Here is a 20,972-nt window from a genome sequence, read left to right on the forward strand (position 1 = left end):
GTTCTATGTTAGTTCTGTCCTTTTATCCTGAGCTGTTCTGCTTGACCACACCTTCCACCCGGCTGTGGTGCGAATGCCCAATACTGTCACTAGGGAGTCTCGAAAAACTTTAGTTGGTCCTCAGGGGTCAGCAAGCCCCTTGATCTCCCTGACCCCAGGTCTGGGGGTGTGCACAGGTATTTGGCTCTCCCACTGTTGTTCTGTGGTGTCGGTCAGTGGTTTTCTTGCCATGGCATTTTCAGACAAACATCTGTTGGTAGTTTTACTGCCATAGTCATATTGAGATGAACCTTGGTTGTGGTGATGGTGGGGGGGTGGTTTCCTGCCATAGCGATGCTGAGACAGACGTTTGCTGTGTTGGTGGTTTTTTTCGCCAACACAGTCTCTTACAGCTACCCATCTGGGAAATTAGATTGGCAGAAAAGAACCTGGGGGTCCTACTTTACACCAAGTCTGGGCTGTATTAGATAAAATATTGCCAGCAGGTTGAAGGAAGTAATCCTTCTCCTCTTCAGCACTGGCAAGGCCATACCTGAAGTACTGCGCCCAGTTCTGGGGCCTCTTCGTAACAAGAGAGACATGAGCATACTGGAGAGAGTCCAATGAAGAGCCACAAAGATGATTAAGGGACTGGAGCATCTCTTATACAAGAAAACCTGACACAGCTGCAACTGCTTAGAATAGCAAAGATAAGGCTCGGGGGGGGATCTTATCAATATATCTAAATACCTGAGAGTGCATAGAGAGGGCATAGAGCCTGGCTTTTTTTGGTGGTGCACAAACTGAAACACGGGTCATTCTGTCTGAACATCAGGAAACATTTTTTTACTGTGAGGGTGACTGATCACTGGCGCAGGTTGCCCAGGGAGGTTGTGGAGTCTCCATCCTTAAGACATTCAAAAGCTATCTGTACACGGTCCCGGGCAATTGGTTCTAGGTGGGCCTGCTTGAGCAAGGGAGTTGGACAAAATGACCTCCAGAGGTGCCTTCCAAACTCAACCATTTTTGGATTCAGTGAGGAGTCCCTAAAAGCCCGTTTAGATTTGCTGTTGGTTCTGCACTATCTTGTAACATATATTTGTACACATATACTTTGAAAAAAGTTGTAGTCTTTTGTTGTGGAATGAATTGACGTGTTGCTCTTTCATTCCTATAGTCACCAAGGAAAAGCTTATGCCCTTTTTTGTAATATTTCCTAATATTTCCACTCAAATTTTAGGTTTTGAAATTAATTAATACATGTGTGAGAGCTGTTAGTGACACATAAAGCAAAACTACACCAAATGCAACCTTTTTTTCTAAAGCATAAGACGAATGAATACGTCAAACTGAAATACTCTAGGTCCACTCCATGAAGCACAATTAAACCCTAATTTGTAGTAAGTCTGCTTCTTGGGTTGTATATTTCAGTTTGCTAGTTCAAAACCATATAAAACCTTTAATATTAATGCAGGAATAATTTCTATTACCCTAAAAAAGTTTGATAGCACTTACCAAATATGTGTTGTTCACTATTTCTACTTTTAAATATAATCACTTATCAGCTGTGCCATTCCATTTTCTATTATTTTGCCCAAGCACTGAGGTGTTGTTGAATAGCTATAATGTGCTGATTTTGGACTGCCATCCTGGGTTACTTGCCCAATTAAGATAAACTGATAGAATTGTTGCAATTATACTTTTACAGAGATTTTCAGTACCAGGAAGGGAGTAATTTCTGTTAGTAATTTTCAGTAGCAACACAGTACCACTAAAGTATATTAAAAAGTACTTTACTTGGGAGAATTTACATGATTTGTGCTTTCCTAGAAGTTTGAGGAATATAGGCACAGGCAGATCAAACCTAATACAGTCCCAATAAGCAATAAATATGTTAAAGAAAATATAGAATATATTTACTTAGTATTATGAGGAGATCAGCTATTTCTGTAGCTCTCATACACTTCTGTTTAGATATGAGAGTAACAAAGGGCTAATAGTGCTTAGACATGTTAGGAATACACAATTTTCACCCTTCCTTTTCAAAGGTAGGGTGTTTTTTTCAGGACTGGGGATACGGAAAAGAAGAGCTAGAAAAAATATTGAATCCCAGACTAGGCAAGAGCAAATGGTTTAAAAGCATTCAGCTGATACACTGCGATTTGACTGAAGTCACTGGTCAGGATTAAAGAGAGTGGGGAAAAAACCAATCTATCCCTGAGGGCTTGGACTCCTCTGTAGAGGTCTTGCATACCTTCTCTGGTTTTGCATAGAAATTCCATGCTTATTATACAAAAATCTACAAGTGAGTTTTACTTTTTATTAATATTTTGTACATGGTATGGAAAAAGGTTATCTGTACGTCCAATTTCTGAACCATCTTATACTGTACATTGAACGTTAGAGTAAGAAGGCAAGATGAATATGCATTTATTAATAGGAAATGAGATCGAACGACAGACGTTGCCAAGACAATTGATGTATTCTATCTCCACTTGAATCTTCACAGAAAAGTTAAGCTGACCAGTTATGTAGCACATTTTAAGTAGCAGAAGAGCACAGGTCAAAATATGGGAACAAGAGAATAAGGAATGTTCCAAGAATTCATATTAGATATATTCAAGTCAGTTCAGCCTAAGGAAATGTACCTTAGTATATAAGTGCTTTCTATAGCATAGACATATTTTAGCAGGAATCAAGAGGTAGAATTGACATTCTGTATTGCCTGAACCAAAGCAGCTGTTTGTGAAAGAAACAATGCCTATACCGTATCTTTATATCCTACTCCATCTACATATTGTTTTACTAGTTTTTCTTAACTGCATTGGTGAATGTTTTAGGGAGCAATTTGGATTAAAATTATTTATGGAGCAAAAAAATTATCACTTACTATTGAATTACAATTGTTGCCTTATTACTGAAAATTCATTGCGATAATTGAAGGTATTGGCTGGAATCAATGTAGGGAACAGAGTATCCTTCGCCTGTCCTGTGGAGTACTCTGTAAAAGACTTCCATTTCACCTCTGGCTTTGACAAGAAACTCTATGCTTACTAAATCAGTCACATGCAAAGCAGAAACACAAATACTTTTTATTATTCATTTATACAAGATATCAAAAAGTTATTTACAAATTTTAAACATAAATTCTATCTAATTGGTAGATGACAAAAGTTTTCTCCTTTGTGTAGAAATGTGGTCAGGTCAATACATTGTACATGCTGAAAGAACACTCACTGTTCAAGACAGTGAACAGATATGGAAGTCTAAATTATAAATCTTCATTAGTAAATTGTTGTGGGAATTGTGAGGAATCATATGAGAGACTACAGTGACAGCCACTTAGAACAAGCTGTTGTATTACATAGAGGCTTGTCTTAAACAATGCCAATCTGATAATACACAAATCCAGATTAACACAGACTATTTTTAAGTGACTTCTGACCACAGGATTGATCAAGACTAAAACAAGGAAACTAAAAATACATCATTTGGATGGGAGAGAAAGAAAAGAGATCCAGGCCTTAAGGAACTGCTTAGAAAAATGGAAAATATTTAAACAAATTTTACAAAACGTTCAAAAAATACAAAACTTACATTAGATTATTCAAAAGGATTTGATGCTTTCAGTACCTTTCAGCAAGACAGGAAAACAAAACTAAAATATAGAATAAGAGAACTTTACATATTTTGAAGTGGGCTACATGAGCAGCATTGTTGTGGTTTCAGCTGGGATAGAGTTAATTTTCTTCTTGGTAGATGGTACAGCGCTGTTTTGGGTTTGATATGAGAATAATATTGATAACACACTGATGTTTAAATTGTTCCTAAGTAGTGCTTACTCAAAATCAAGGACTTTTCAAGTGTCCCATTCTCTACCAGTGAGCGGGCACACAAGAAGCTGGGAAGGGGCAGGGCCATAATAGCTGACCTGAACTAGCCAAAAGGATATTCCATACCATGGAACATCATGTTTGGTATATAAAGCTGGGAGAAGAAGGAAGAGGGGATGTTTCAGTTATGGAGTTTGTCTTCCCCAGTAACCATTACACATGATGGAGCCCTGCTTTCCTGGAGACGGCTGAATGCCTGCCTGCTGATGGGAAGTGGTGAATGATTTCCTCGTTTTGCTTTACTTGCATGCACAGCTTTTGCTTTCCCTATTAAATTATTTTTACCTCAACCTATGAGTTTTCTCACTTCTACTTTTTCTGATTCTCTCCCCCATCCCAATGCAGGGGGAGTGAGTGAGCGGCTGGGCAGTGCTTAGCTGCTGGCTGGAGTTAAACCATGACAAATATGTTTTTAAGTACATAGTGAAAGGAAACATAAAAACAAAGACTTTATGACTAAGCTAGTTTTTGACTAACACAAGATGAGTAAGTCAGTTCAAACTAGCAAAAAACAGCCAATTTGTTTTAGATGTAAGAGACCACTCACTTGCTTTCTCATCTTGTCAAATACAGACTGTATTCTGACACTGACTATTACTTCAAATTCAAAATAGAAACCAATTTTGAAGCAGAAAAGTATGCAGATTCAAATTACAATTTTTCAAAGAACAAGAAGCACATATAACTGTACGGTGATGGAAATGGTGCAACCCAAGACAATGTTGTGAGAACTACAGTGATTTTCAGGATTTTTTCAAGAATATTCAAGTGACATGAGAGTATGGCAAAAAGGAGAAAGAGCATCTAAGTAACATCGGTAGTTCAGAGAAGTAATTCACAGCAACCATACCCACCATTTTTGCATTACTGGAATAGACTACCAGCCTGAAATAAAATGGAATACTTACTTGTTTCAAAGTTGGGCACAGATGCATAAATTAATGTGGTACTAGAAACAATGGTACTAAAACAATACTAGCAATGAATGGAACAGAGAAAAGATAGTTTCCACTAGAAGAGCATGTGAATTAATGGGTATGTAAATTCTTTATCAAGAAAAAGTGTTTTAGACAATCAAGGGACCTGACAGAATGAAGCTGTGACAGTTTTCAACTTAGTGCAAGGCTAAAAGAAAACAACCACTTCACCATTTTTATTAAATTCATTAAATTTTAAAATGGTATAACCATTTTGAAAGTAATTATGAAAATAATTTAAAATTACTTTTAAAATGGTGTAGCCTCACTAAATTTATCAAATATTATTAAATTTATTAGTTTATTAAATGTCTTCTCACTTAAATATAAAATCTGGACTAAAGCACTTTGCTACTCTAGGTATCACAAAGCAAGAAAAGAATTTTAGCTAAAAGGTGGAAATACTGAGACACTCAGTTGCAAACAGACTCAAGAGAAGATATTCTAAGAAATATGCCTGCACACAGAATACTTAAGCAGAAACAACCTTTTGGATTATATAAATAGCAATAAGATTTTTGCAGTTCTTTTTTGTTACAGTGGAAAAACAAAAGAGAAAATTAGTTTTGTTCAAAGTGATTTGAGAAAAAAACTTTCCATCTGCATCAAAGATGTACAATAGTGTGAAATGCAATAGAAGGACTAATACTGGCTGTGGGGAGAAGTTAACACACCAAAGTGAGGAAGGTAGTCAAAGCAGGACTGAGAGTGTTACTTGCCAGCTTTCTGAAAGCAGTGAAGAGGTAACAAGTTTCTTTTCTACGTAGCAATAAGTAGGGTTATTTGTATTGCACCTGAGTGAATCTTCAAGACAGGGAAATTATTCTAGAGACCTGTTAAATAGAGAAGGGCTTACAGTTTTAATATGGGTCTGCAAAAAATAAAAGGAATTATCTGCAAAAAATAAAAAGAATTAGTCAAATAAGTTACAATGGAAGCAAGTAAAATCTGAATGCAAATATGCTTAATGAGTAAGGATTATTTTTTAATTCTTACATATAACAACTTCACTATATTTTCTTTATGAAGGGTGAAATATATATTACCTGAAATTGACCCCAAAACACTAGAAAAGCATAGCAAAGTACTGATCTAAGCATACATATCAGCATAATAAGAAAGATCTCTTGGGTTTTTTTGAGTTTAATGTGAACTGTGATTGTCAGATCTACCTCACAATGTGAAACTTAGGAGAAAGCAATTAAAGTTTCACCACAGAGTTATAACTGGTATAGCCTCATTAAAGAAGTAATATTTAAAGAGGGTAAGATTGCAATTGCTGAGAAAAATGTATGGCACAGAATATACTGTGGTCATTAACAGATTAGACACATGAACAAGATCATTTGGGAGGGATCAGTGGAAAACAATGGCCTCCTGAAAAATAAGCATTTTTTTTATACACATAGTAACTGAAAAAAAAAAAGAAAAATAAATTTATGTAGTATCTCTTTTTTCCTATTTTCAGTTCTTTGAAATAGCTGGAATACAAACTGTTGTCTCTCTTGACTGTTAAATCCATCTTTCTTAAGCATGAAAAAATATTTACATTTAAAATAGTGATATACAGTCATTGGGTGGAGTTTATTTGGTTTGAATTTCAGTCATTATTAAACTTTCTTATCCTTAATCAAAAAATCTGGCTAAACACAAAATCAAAATAATAATGAAAATAAAGTATGGAAATAAATTACATCATCAAAATTGCTTTATTCAATGCAATTAAATAACAGAATGGCTTTAACAAGACAAAATGACATTCTAATCATTGGACCCTGGGTACCAGCATCACTTACTGTAACATTGATGTTTCAGGAACAATCACAAATAGAGCAGGGTGTTCAGACCATGTCTGTACTAGCAGATAAAGCAGTGTCAGGCTCTAGATTGCTCCTGTGTGCTGGAGCTCCATGTCTGCTCTGATTAGTCATCAAGAGTGGCCCTGGCCCTGGGCTAGGCCACCTAGCACCCTCTGAGGCAAATCCTGCACATGATTCAGGAGTCTGCTCAGGGACAAATGTAAAGAGGCATTTTGTATATGGAGTATGGTGGCTATGGGGGAGTGAGAGAATTTCCCATATGACTTTCTCTAAGAAATTTCCTTTAAAAGGTTTTTGGTTTTGGGTTTTTTTTTTTCATTTCTAAGAACCTAGGCATGGCAGAGCCTGTATAATGCTGTATTATACTACTGTATTATAGATTACTGTATTAAGATTACATTAATAAGAATGTATTAAAATACATTATGTATATCGCTGCATAATAGTGAACCCATTGTCCTTTGGTAGGGTGAGGCCGTTAAGGCAGAAATGGGAAGAAACCTTTATCACATTAAAGACAAAGATAGTTCAGTGATAGCTGTGTACACACCTATATTAATTTAAAGTAAAAAGATTTTGTATTAGCTTTATTTCAGATTGAATGTGTATTTGGGGTTGTTTTGTTTCTTTTTTTCTGAATGGATAAGCATTCAGTCATTGTAATAATAATTTAGCATCCAAAAAAGCCTTCAATATAAGTTCAATAATAACAAGACCAAATGAACTATTGCAATCATCACATCTGACATTTTGTTAAACACATGACAGAGCTGTAAGTAGATTTGGACATAACATTTCAGACAAAGCTCTGAAGGAGAAAAGTTTTCTCTGGTGAACACCAGAAAACAGATATTGGATAATTCTGCACAGCTGGTAGGTCATTTTATTTTGCTTGCAGTAGTCACTTAGGCTCATAATACTGTAATCTGTTCCTTCAAAATTCTTGCTTTATCTGGCTTTGTCTGATCAGTCAATCTTTTGTTTAACCATCCCTCGGAAATTATACGTTACCAAGAAAGCAGGTATCTGACAATCACAGTAAAGGTGCTAACTGCTTTAAAATAAATGCAAATGTCTTTCACATAAAATTCAGCTATGCAAATTAAAATATTTCTGCACAGTCCAGTGTCTGAATTTATAAAATACCTGGAAAATGAGTATAACTAAATTACTCCAGTTTACAATTATATCACCTTCTCTAATGTAGGACTTTTTCTTGTTTCTACAGCACTTACTAAGATGCCACACTTTCTCCCTTCAACTGTTTTTTTCCTTCATATGAGCCAAATACATTTATCTGTCTTGCTGTTATACCAAGCCTATGTACTGTAGCTGTGGAATTATCTTTGTCTTTAATGTGTAATTTCTTTTGCAGTCATGTAGAATAATTAGTTCCTTTTCTTCAACACATGAAGCTTATCTCATCTTCACTGCTTTAAAATGGAGTTCTCTCTAGCTGAAAATACCTTCTTGACTGATATAAGGGTCCTTGGTTGTTCCACAACTCTGCAGGAACTCATAATATCAAGATTTCTCACTTCACTGAATACAAGGGATTTTTTTTTTTTTTTCCTGTCAATGGTATTCTAGAGATCTTAAAAATTAATACATTCTTACTGCATATCAGTAGAAACTTTAACTTGGAATATTCATAGAATGGTTTCAGCTGGGATTGTCAAGAGTATTAGCTTTCGTTTAGCTCTGTTGCTACTGATTCCTATCATTCATTCCTTATTCTCAAGGGTTACATTACGGTGCTTGCACTTTGAACAGTATGTCACTCATACATATCATCCGATTTAAATGTTACACCTGTCACTGGGATAAAATACTGCAGAATTTCATTAGAAGTGTGATTTTACATTCAGGAAGGGTTGTTGTTGAAAATCTTTATTACAGTGGAATTGATTTTCATGCCAGATCTGTTACTGAAATAAAAAGTCCCACTCAGAAAAGTACAGATTTGGTGAATCTTGTCTGAATCTGATCTGCATCTACTTTTTTTTTCAGAAAAGGAAGAGGATGTTTCAGCTTTACTGGAACTGAATTGATTTTAGGCTCTACAAATAGATAAAGTTGAAACAACTGTCTGAATTTCAAAGTTACGACGCTGTGCACAATATTGTGAAACTGCAAAAATGTATAAGAGCAAATTTTTAATCTGTTAAATTCTACATAACGTCACTATATTGCAATCATGAAATACAATTTAAATCAAAGCTGGAACAGAACTTTTTTTGTTGTTGTTTTCCTGCTATGCCTCCAGTGTTAACATTATGCAATCAGCAGAGGAAGCCAAAAATAAGAATATAAAAGCTGAATTTGATATAGTGAGAAAAAATTATTTTACACGTAGATTTAAAGACAAAGATTGCTATTTGCGAATTCAGACACAGATTCTTTTCTTTCAGAAAAGAAAACAAACAAACAGAAAAGCACCAAACCCTACCGAAGGAAAATGCAGAATGAACTAAACTCAGCTGAGGATAAGTTAAGGATATGACCTTAAATTTACCTGTTATTAGTTCAGCTAATACTGGAGAGTAAAAGAATATAATTTTCAAATATATGTGAATTGTGAATGACATTGACCACATTTTAAAACATTCCAAAAATAAACTACATTCACAGTAAATATATTTAGTATTTACTCAGACTACATTATACATTCTGTAATTATAGTATCAATTTATCAACAAAGAAATGGAATGCAATAGACCATGGGAGATATTAATTAAAAGCTATGTCTTAATTGTATGCTGAAAAGTGTAAGACAGACGCTGCTTTCCTGAAGGCAGACGGAAGATTGTATTTACGATTCGTTATGGACAGGTGCCCAGATTTTAGCTTATCTATCATTTGCTACATGCTGAGTTTGTTGCATACAAGCTGCCATTACTAATAGTTTGGGACAGAGCCATGAAATTTCAAGTACTGTGTATTTCAGGTCAGAGCACAATCTAGTTAGTGTCATTTGAAATACATCCACCATTCCTCTACTTAATAAAGCCTGCTGGTGACCAATTGAACTGCAACATCAGTTTGCTTCTATTTGCTTTTTTTTGATGTGTGCTAGAAGTACATTTTTGCCTATGCTGTGGAAACACACTTTATTTCCTGTCCAAAATCCTTTAATTTCTAGTGCATTTGTAATTCAATTTTCAATATCATTCTTTACACATACTGTCCAGGTTACAAACACTATGCAGTATGTACTTCCACAGATGGCTTTCATCTGTGAATGAAAATAGCTTTCATTTCAAGTAACACATCATGTTCAGAAAAAAAAAAAAATTTGCTCTACATTCAGCATCAAACCTTTTGAAATAAGTTAGAGCACATCTAGTTTTTGGCTTTTTGTGTATACTGCGTAGAACTGATGGAACATTGCTATGGATCACTGCAAGGAGGATTGGATGCTACAGATAATGTGTTTTACCAAACACTTCAGAATTTCTATTTGAACTTTAAGGTCAGTGAATTGCTAGCTTGTTTAGAGAGTGCACATCTTGTATTATTGTAGTTACAATTTCAGCATGGAAAGATGGAATTTAGGTACTTTTATCTGCAAAACCTGTTTTGTTTGTGGAAAAGCATTCCCAAAGCCATAACACTATACTGGAGAACTGAGATTGTAACTTATATATATATATATATATATATATATATATATATGGTTTTAGGTTGTAAACTATGTTTTTCTGTAGTAATTTGGTTCCATTTACATCTATCAGATTTGAAAGCCTAGGGCTGGGAGCCTAAAGATTTGGAATGATTTCAAGATTTTCATAGACGTTTGTTTTAAGCTTTTATTTGTTATTTTATTCAGCAGACTAGAAGTAAAAAATGTTCATTTAAAATAACAAGTCAAATAATTTAATAAAAAAGTATGAAAAAACTTGACTAAAAGAAATGACACCTTGCATGCCAAGAACTTCTAATTTACCAAGAACTGTAATTTTTATGTGAAGCTCCAAAACATTTTTTTTTACTGTCATCTATAAAAATATGTCCATACCCAGCTTTACCTTAAATGTACTTTGAGAGCCCAAATTGCCTGCTGTTTTCTGAGATGCAATACTACCAAAAATCTGTGGGTTATCTTTGCACTGATTGCAGTACACATGTATAACTTGTGTTAAACATGATGTAGTTATGAATTGTTCCATATAATTATGAAAATATTTAGAACTTTTAGAACATTTTTTTTTTTTAATGTGTGAGCTCTATTTTTTAATAAATCAGAAAATAAAGCATGGTCAAGAAATGTATGTGTACTCTGTTGGATTTTATTATAGTACATTAAGAAATAATCTTTCTGCCATACTCTCCCCTGGATATCTTCATATATATACATGGAATAATGGATATGCCACAGGACCCATGAAACATCTGACCCTTTAAGAAATACTGACCAAAAGCCAGTTTCAGTATCCTATTGCATCTAAACCTGTAGATGCTTACTTTAAGGCATCTGAATCTAACCTTTATTAGGAGACTAAAAGGGCTTACACATACAGGAAAGACCAGTTTTGCTCAGAAACGGGGTCTGTAACAACGTAAACCACAATGACTGAGATACTGGCTGCGCATTGGCAATAACTGAATCCTATCGGCAGTCAAAAATTTGTTAAAGCCATTGTGCTGTGCAGTGATACCATTACCAAGCTTAGGTCAGTCTTGTCACACACACTATCTTTTTGCGGTAAATCTAAAACTCCAGTGGCAATGGTAACAAATTGCATGGTTTATTTCCATTTTTAGTGTTCACCTTTTGCATATTAAAAGCATTAATTAATAGATTTTTTAAAAATGTATTTAATTAGCATTAAAATAATACTATTAGTAATGTAAGCAGCATGTTGGTAGAGTGATAGAATTGTAACAAATATCCAGATACTGTGCTAACATACTTATGTTGACAATAAAAGTTATGCTCCTAACATGGATGACTTGGTCTAGATTAAACTAAATTTTCATCCTCTCATAGTCTGATCAAATGATTAAGTACTACCAGGAGTGCCTGCGGAAGCATTAGAAATTGATACTGCCTTTTGCCTTTTCTTGCATACACACACATACACACAAGACATACTAACTACCCTGTTGTCTTACTATGAACTACCATTTGAATATTTTAGACCCTTTTCTTATATCTTGACCTCACACCTAGGTGTCACCCACTTTTACATCTAAAATATGTTAAAATAATATCAGTTCACAACTTCTGTATAATATATATCATAATAAAAAATAAAGCACCAGATAATAAAAATCAGTTCTATATAATAATTCTATAGCTCCTCAGAAAAAAAGTATGCTGATAAAAGATAGCAGATGATAAAAGAAACCATTGGCAGATCTGGTCTCCTTCACAATGCCCAGACCCATGTTCTATGCAATAATCCAGAATTATTGTTTAAGTTTATTCTCCACTGAAGCATCCTGCTTAAACACATTCACTCCAACCCTGCTTAAGTGAGTCACATAAAGCACAGTACAAAGTATACAAACCATGCAAAAGTTTCTGCATTTGTAAAGAAAGCAGTTCATATTTCATGTGTTATTCTGGAGCATTATACGCTGAATTTCAACAAACTAAACTGAACTAAATCCCTTCCTCATCCTAAATTCAAGTACTGCACAGGCTGATATCCTCACTAAAAAGCTGGCTGGAATTTACATATTCCTCTAAAACGTCTTATTAGTCTCATTAAAATAATAAGCCCTGATAAATTCAGAAAAAAGACTGTGGTCTGATCATTGATAACCTCCTTCTGCACTTCACAACTTAAAGCTATTAAGGAGTCATAACTTCCCGAATGTGTTCAGGGAGCCTTGGACCCTCCCCTGGAAGATGCCAGAGGAAACTAAATTAGCAGCTGCTACTTTTTCATCTTCATGCTTGGCTGCTGTCAAAACAATACCTACATAAAATGGGATTTTCCAGCCAGGTGGCCACCAGGAACAGTTGGTCTCACAGGCCCACTGAAGTCAGAACTTAAAAGCATTCAATTAAGACAGTTTTTCACTATGTTTTATAGCGCTTTTGTGACTGGATTATAACTATGTTATCAGTGAAGATCTTTTTATGTTGCATTAATTGCTTACCCTAAAGTTGAAACTGCTCTGAAGTAGCTGTTTTATGGAAATGCTAGAACTTATTTATTTTCCATCATAGGGACTGGGCAGTAGGTAACATTTTATATTTTACAGCATTTTTGGGATTAGCAAGCAAGCAGAAATCCAAAATACCGAGCAACTCTTTTGTGAAGACAACTCAAGGCTTCTTTGGAAAAAAAAGACAGAGAAGACATTTGTTAGTTTCAAGAAACATTTCACACCAATGAAGAAAAATAAAGAGACTTAGTTATATTGTCATAGAAAGATACTACAACAGATATAATCAAAATTCCTTCATTAAGAAAAAGGTACATATTTTATATAGTCTTATTGCTGTAAAATAACTACTTAGTAGTACTTACCTGTTTCTCACCAAACAAAGCAAGCACAAGAAGGTAAATTGCATTGACTTTTTCTTCTCTTTATTTTTTTTCAGTCAAATACAGTGAAAAGAAAAAATTATGCTAAAAAGAAATGGCTCCCATTGGCTTTGTACAAGAGGTGTAGCAGGAATAGCAAAACTAATTCCTTAATAACAGAAATGCTAAGCATAGAAACTTTTCAATATGCTTCAAACAGGGATAAAAAATATCATTTTCTGCTTTGTTGAAAAACTGCTTAAGTTGACTTGCTTAGGAAAATAATTTCAGAAGAAAATTTTTTTTGATGTATTCAGGTAGATGAGAAAGGTAGAAGAAAGGTGCATACACTCATAAAGCAACACTGAACTCTTTCTGACAATTAGGGATCAATTACCACAACAGGTTAAATGCTAATGTAGATTTCTAAACCCTATATTTACCTATAAAGAAGTTTTCTCTTCCTCAGCCTGAACAGCATCTGATGTCAGCTGAGGTTTGTTTTGTTTTGTTTTGTTTGTTTTTTTTTTCCGCCCAGTCTGGTCTGAAACCTTGAATACAAACATATTTAGGTCTTTGTCTTTATAACCATATGATATCCAAACAGTCATGAAAATCTACAGATAAAACTCTTAACAACATTAATATGAAAGACTGATTTAAAAGGTTCATGAATTAGTTTCCTTCCCCAATAGAAATCTTAAATATCTAAGCTTGAGAGACAGAGTTTGCACTAAGGCATTATGTGGAATGCTGGTTTTTGGTTTGTTCTTTAAGGAACCAAAGAAATGTACAAAATCCACAATATTGCTGAAACTCTCCTCAGTTTTAAACCTACTTTGACTGGTCCAATAACAAGTTTAATGACCATTAAAAAACATTTAATGAGATCAGTTCTTCAACTTCAACAGTACTATCAAGCAAAACAAAATCATGCTTAGTGTCTCTTTCCTGAAAACAGTCTTGTAATTTTTTAAAAAAACACAACAATTTACTTGATAACTCGTTTATTAGAATGGCTTCTGATAATGTACTGTAACAAATATTCAGCTTGTTAATGTTAAAATATTAAACTAACAATTGATTGAGAAATAAAACAAATCAACACTTTAGAAGTTTATTTACCTAGATAAATACAGGTAGATTTTTTTTTCTTTGTGATGGAAGGAATAATTAATTTTTAGTGCACTGGTTTCACTGGTTTTCAAACTTGTTCATATTAGCTTTTAATAAGCTCACCTCCTTCCTTCCTGTCCTCTATTTCCAGTTCCCCTAACAGAGGTTGTTTTAAAATTATATTAAGGGAAAAAGGTAAAATATCTATAAGTTCCTTATACAAGACAAGAAATACAGTTCATCCCCCCCAGCCCCTTACATGTTAGTGCTGGACCATATCAATCTATCCACTCCAGGTTACTTCTCTGATTTCCTTCCTCCAGTGTGTAGATCCAATGTTAATATGAGCCACATAGAAAATTAAATTTACCAGGCAATCCAAAACAGCTACACATGGTATATGAATTAAACTCTTTAGTTTGAAAATGTCTCCAGATACATATGTTGTTTTTGTATGTTCTATAACAATCTAGAAACATCTTTGCTTGAGGACAAATGTTAGTGTGACAAGCTTGACTTCCTCAAACAATCTTGTTAAAACTAATGATTAAGACTACTGTAGAAATCCATCTACCACATATACAGCCATAACTCATTTTATGCTCACCTTTCTCTTGGAAACAACTTAAGTGTGTGCATGAAACAATACTCATACTGTTTCTTGCTGTTTTGCTCAAACCTTTTTTTGATACAGAAGCAATATAAAGAAAGAAGTCAAGGCACCAGAAAATGAGACTCTACAGTTAATAAATCCAATTATCTCAATACTTTTGGTTTCAGCAGTTTGGGAATACAATGTAGAATTCTCTAATGCTTCATACAACTATCTTGTTTATAATAACTACCTACTCCTTCAGTATCTCAGAAAAATAATTGATCGGCCTGTGGAGATTCTTCCCTTGTATCAGAACTGAACAGGAAAATCAGTGTGTTTAGGTGACCAATTTATAAATAATGCACCATCATAGTCATTCACTGAAACTAGGATGAAGCATGATGTTGCACATAAAGCAACATCATTTGAATTAGCTAAAAACATCGCTGACAAAAGTTTAATGACATTTTGTCTTTTTTTTCCCTAGATAGTTAAATAATTTTATTCAGATTCATTAGATAAAATTATTTACTACAGAGAATTTTAAAACACATTGTGTGTAACTTCCTATGGAATTAACTTCGTAAACTATTATATTTATTATAATAGTGTTTAAAAAGCCATATGAGCAGATTCTTGTGTATTCCTCTCAATTTTTTTTTTAGTTTAGCTTGGTAAAGTGTGATTCTGCACTCTTGTGAAGGCCTACTGAAAAAAGGACAACTTCACAGCTCCTCCAGATGCTTTTCGTGTGACCACACTCTCCCCCTGCATCTTTGAGAGAACATATTAAACAAAGTATTGGTCTATCACGTGGGATTTTGCACATATAAATACACTTGGGATTGCAAGGTTCTCCAATAATAGAAACAAGTAGTAAAGGTGCCTATGGTAATTAGGAACATGTTTTTGAAAACCCTGTTGACTTTGTCATTGCTACTGCTCGTGTGTTTTGTGGTGCTTATAGCTGAGGCTGATAGAGGTGTGTGAAGTATTCTGTAGTGTGATTGTTCAGACCAGATAGTGCACTAGAAAAAAACAGTTCTGCCTGTGCAACTTACTGTGCCTTACTACTGACAGTGAAATGGAAAATGGGAAATGCAGCTTACAGATGTGCAGGGACAACAGTTGACTGCAAAGAGAGCTACCCCACTGACTATATAAACAGACTATATAAACAAGAGGATTAGATACAAAAGACACAACTTAAAATAGCATGGAGGTGAATATGATACATTTTAGGCAAAATTGTAAGTGTTTAAACTGAAAAGTGTTGAAAATAAACCTCTGCCTAGTAATTTACATGCCTGAGATGTAAGCACCATACAAACCAGATGAAGAAGGTGACTGGAAAAAGCCGACATGAATTTACCAAAGGCAAATCATAACCAGACTAATCTGATCACTTCCTACAACAAAATAACATCTTCTGCCTAACAGGTTAATTGTTAGAAACAAAGATCCTGTTTCTGGCAATTAAAAGAGAGAATGGGAAAAAATGTTTTGTATTGTGTATTTCAGAGTATTACTTTCAATATGTTTTGTAAACTTCACTAAACCATGAAAAAAACATGTGAGTAATGCATAATTATGATCATTAGGAAAGAGTAACAACCCAATGCGAGATCTTTGGTTTTGAACATTTATAGGACTGTTTTTTTTTATGTATGGAACTTATGTTACAGAAATACAGTAATACAAAATATCTTGTATTATTTAACAGTAAGATTTGATCCTGTTATATATATATAAATTATAGATATATATACACCTATATAACTCAGTCTCTGAAGACTGGCTATTGCTATTCAGAAAGATGTCCAACAGAAGGAACCTGACTGCCCTAAATTTCATTCCTTTAGGTTCTGCAACAGAATCTATGAAACTGAGACAGGCACCTACATTCCCTATAGTAATCACAGGGGCTGAAGCATCTCATTATATGATTCATAGCACCAGCACTGCCTAAACAAGGAAGTGCTGAGGGAATAAATGCATCTTAAATCCCAAACTCAGTGTATACATTTGTTTTTAAGTGACATTTCTGAAATCAGTTCCCACTGGATGGCTAGCACAACACCAACTCTATAATCAGACAAGCAACTGTGTCTAATTGTCAGACACCAGAAGGATATAACTTCCTAAAGTTTGCATTTTTCCCTACCCACAGATACATATTCAAGCATCTCAGGATCATGAAATAGCATTGCTATGGAGACATGTAAGAGGATTTCCATATATAGCCTTGAGCACTAAGGTTGTAATTTTATTTTTTTTTTCTCTAAGGATGACATCAGAAATGCAACCTATCTTTCTAAAGTGACATGGGAGTATCTTCAGGGAGAGAAAAATAAAACCAAGAGAGAAGAGTCAAAAGGAGGCAAGAGGAATGACAGAAAGAGGGGGGAAATGAAAGTAGAACCTGACAAGCAGGACAGACTAGAAAGACAGGAAGACAAATAAAAGCTTTGAATGCATACAAGAGCAAGAGGTGAAGGATTCAAAGTAGTTGTAGAGAATTTACAAAAATTCATAAAAAACACTTTTTAAGGTAACACTAGTATTTAGCTTATTTACCAGCTGTATACAACAGAAATCTGAAAGTTTCTGTATAATTCCTATGGTTTCCAAGGTGTGGATTAGGTCTGCACTTTCTTTACGCTGCATTTTTTAGCATCTCAGTTAGCTCCTGGTACCCTGTTTCCAAATTGTTCCACGAAGCCACAGTGATATATTCCTTTAAATCCTCCTAATGGCTCATTTTCACCATGTTGTTTCAAGAATATTCCTAAACAGTAACAACTGCCACTACAAATAATATTAGTATTTTTAAAAGTGTAATAGTCAAGTACAAGTCAAGCACAAGACAATTACAATTGTCTCTTCAGTGACTCTGGACGTTTTTAATCCCTACATTATCAAGGTAAGTCATGGTTATAGATGAAGAGAAAGCTCATTCAAGGAGGACAAAGGTAAGAAGAAGTTAGCAGCAGCAGACTGGCAGCTAGCTAACGAAGAGCCTGAGCTGGAAACAATGCCTGTAACTTGTTTTCCAGTAAAGATGGCACATGTTATGATGGGATGTGCTTTAATGAGCACAGGTAAGACAGGACAGCTGTCAGATTTTAAACTAGGTGTAAATTCTAGGGTTGTTTTTGTTGTTCTTGGGTTTTGTCTGTATGTTTATTTATTGTGTTTCACTTTAAAACGCTGCTTATGTGTTACATCCTGATATTAGTCCTTCCACTAGATATTCTTGCAAGTTTCCAGGCTGATGTTAGTAGTATCTATCATGATTAGCAAATTTTAAAAAGTAAATTGGAGGTATGTTGGAATCCTGGCGTCTCACACCAAATAGACAATTGTAAAGAAGTCCTGAAAGAGATACTTTACACAGACCCTTCTGGCAAACAGCTGGTATGCTTCTCCTCATATTCCTTTTTGTGGAATTCTTCTATTTTCAACAATGAAAAACTAACTAATTCTGGCAGCCTTACACTGACAATGCCTGAATACCTACAATACTCCTGAATACCTACAAATTAGTGCTTTCATTTAAAAAAGAAAAATAGTATCCCTATCTAATTCTGCTAAGTTTTAATGCTTGTTGATAAAAATCTAGACTAGACCATGCTGAAGCTGATTCTTACATTATGCTGACCACGACAGCTTATTAGACAATCTGCATGCACAATGTCATAAAAAAGAATCAGGGTGTTAAAAATAAAATAAAAAATATTACATATATAATCATCTTCCAGTGATCTGATAAAGAGGTGCTTATTTTGCACACTACCTGAGTTTAAGGGCAAGAGAAGGAACACTGATAAGTAGCCTGAGTATAACTTTGATGTTTCAACACAACAGGTCTTTATGCAGGGAACGTAGAGGACTGAAGCCAGGGACGGGTAAGCAGAATTAAGAAGTCTAGGATTCTTTTCTTCCCAATTAACATAGTTTATTGTGTTGTGTACTCCCTACTGTGTTACAGGACAAGAAGTTATTTTACAAGCTTCATCCTTGTATCAATCCCTCCTGAAGATTGCATTTAGTCCCCCTAAAGCCAACAGAAAAACAGAAACAGCTCTCCACGAACAATTTTATTGGTGTGTATAACCAATTTTATCCCTCCCGTCTGTGAAGCAGTGAGAAACTGCACTTATAAAGTGAACATGGAAAAAAAAAAATCCCTTCTGAACTATCTCTTTACTTTACAAAATATTTCAAAGTTTCCTGCAAAAGAAATAATTTTCCTGGCAACATGACCTTCAGCTATGGCCTCTTGTATTGAGGCTTTCATGGGCTCATCAGTCCCTCCACTGTACTATTAGAAGACCTGCAGTAAGCATGTATCTGCAGTAAATTTATCTTGCTAAAGTGTGTCTGAAAAATCACTTCTGCACAATGCTAAGGGACATTCTCCTGCTGAAGATACTTCTGGAAATTAATTTTTAAAAGCTAGCATTTTAGAACTTTTATTTTTCTCCTCTTTCTACATTTAAAATAATACTATCACAAGCTAGACTCTGCTGGTAATAAGGACAGAAAAAAATACATGAATAAGTGTTTATTCTACATCGTGTTTATTTTTCATTAGGATGCGTAGGAAACACTCAGGACACTGCTTCGTGGTGCCTGGTATAAAGGAAGCTTGCAGAGGAAGAGAGAGAGCTTATAAGTAGAAACAACAGAAAAGGGAGTGAAAGGGATATTACATGGCAAAAAGGAAACTGGAAAAATGGTGCAAGGAAAAAGCAGAGGGAGCTTGTAACAACATCAGTGAAGGATCAAGCAGTAATAAATGCTGCAAACTAAGATAAAAATATTGATGAAGAGGGAAGAAAAAAACAGAAGAGCAAAGCATATAGATGAAATGATACTGGAGGATTATGGCCTGAAGAAACTTAGACAAAAAAAAAAAAAAAAAAAAAAAAAAAAAAAAAGAAGAAGAAACAGCCAGAAGGGATAAAGACATAAAGCTGCTTGCAGAAGTCAATGAAAGACCTTTAAAGCCAGCTAGAACTCTCAGCCATCCTACAAGTTTCCTTGGCTTAGAGTCACCAAACTTTGCTTCCATAGTTTAGCTTGGTAGTCTAATGTGTCATCTCCTCATCCTGAATCAGAGGTAACGTGAAGCTTCCTCATAGGTAGCCTACAGTGGGCAATTTATTCTTATTTTTTCTTAGAAACAGTGGGGGAGAAGGGAAATGTAGATGTGGCATACTGTCTGACAGCAACAAGAGAGGACAAAAAGGAAGAAGTGTCTGTAGAGTTAGAAGACTGTCAATTATAATATTTCTCTGATTAACATAGTCATTTAGTGATACAGATATTGATAGTACACTTAAATGCAGATGGATTTGCATAAGAAGCAGTCTTAATTCTTATTATAAGGTCTTATAATTCTTATAAGGTCCAATCCTTATTATTTATTATTTATAATTATATCCTTTAACCATTTGAGCAGCAGTGACACTGTGGGAGAATTACCTTACTGTAGTAAATTATTCCTTTAGCTCTCCTTTCTTTAATGGGAATCTGATCAAATGACTTTTGCTTTATTAGTATTGCCTTTGGTAGGTGCTGTATATAGTGTTTCTGTTCTTTAGTTGGAAGTGCATAGGAGTGCACTTTAGTCAAGAAAACAAGAGAGGACTGTCATGGTGCTTCAGTCATAAACCTGAATTTAATTAAAATGAAACTGCCCTCAATTAGAGTAAATGGAGAGGTAAACAGAATATCTATTACACTAAAAAATTTTGTAGATGGCCTACTTTGTAGCAGAGTGTGGAATAACTGTCAAAGCTGCATAAAGAATTAGCTTTTTTTAGTTATACTTGATTTTGCAATTCAGAATGTGCAAGCTTCATCTTAATGGAGTTGGCTGGGAAGCTTCATCTAGAATTTAGCTAAGCCAGGTCCCTTTCCCCAAAATTATACTTCTAACTTCCTCCCAGGACAAGCAAGGATAATGTGAGGCAGAAATAGTAGGAAATAAGATAATAATAAGGTGATAATAATAAGGTGGCAAATGTTATAGATTCACAATTATAGTTGTTCAACCTGGTACGGAGTTGTTATTCCACATTCATGACTAAGTTACTTGCTTG

Source organism: Falco punctatus (assembly GCF_963210335.1).
Source record: "Falco punctatus genome assembly, chromosome: 5".
Taxonomy (NCBI): Eukaryota; Metazoa; Chordata; class Aves; order Falconiformes; family Falconidae; genus Falco; species Falco punctatus.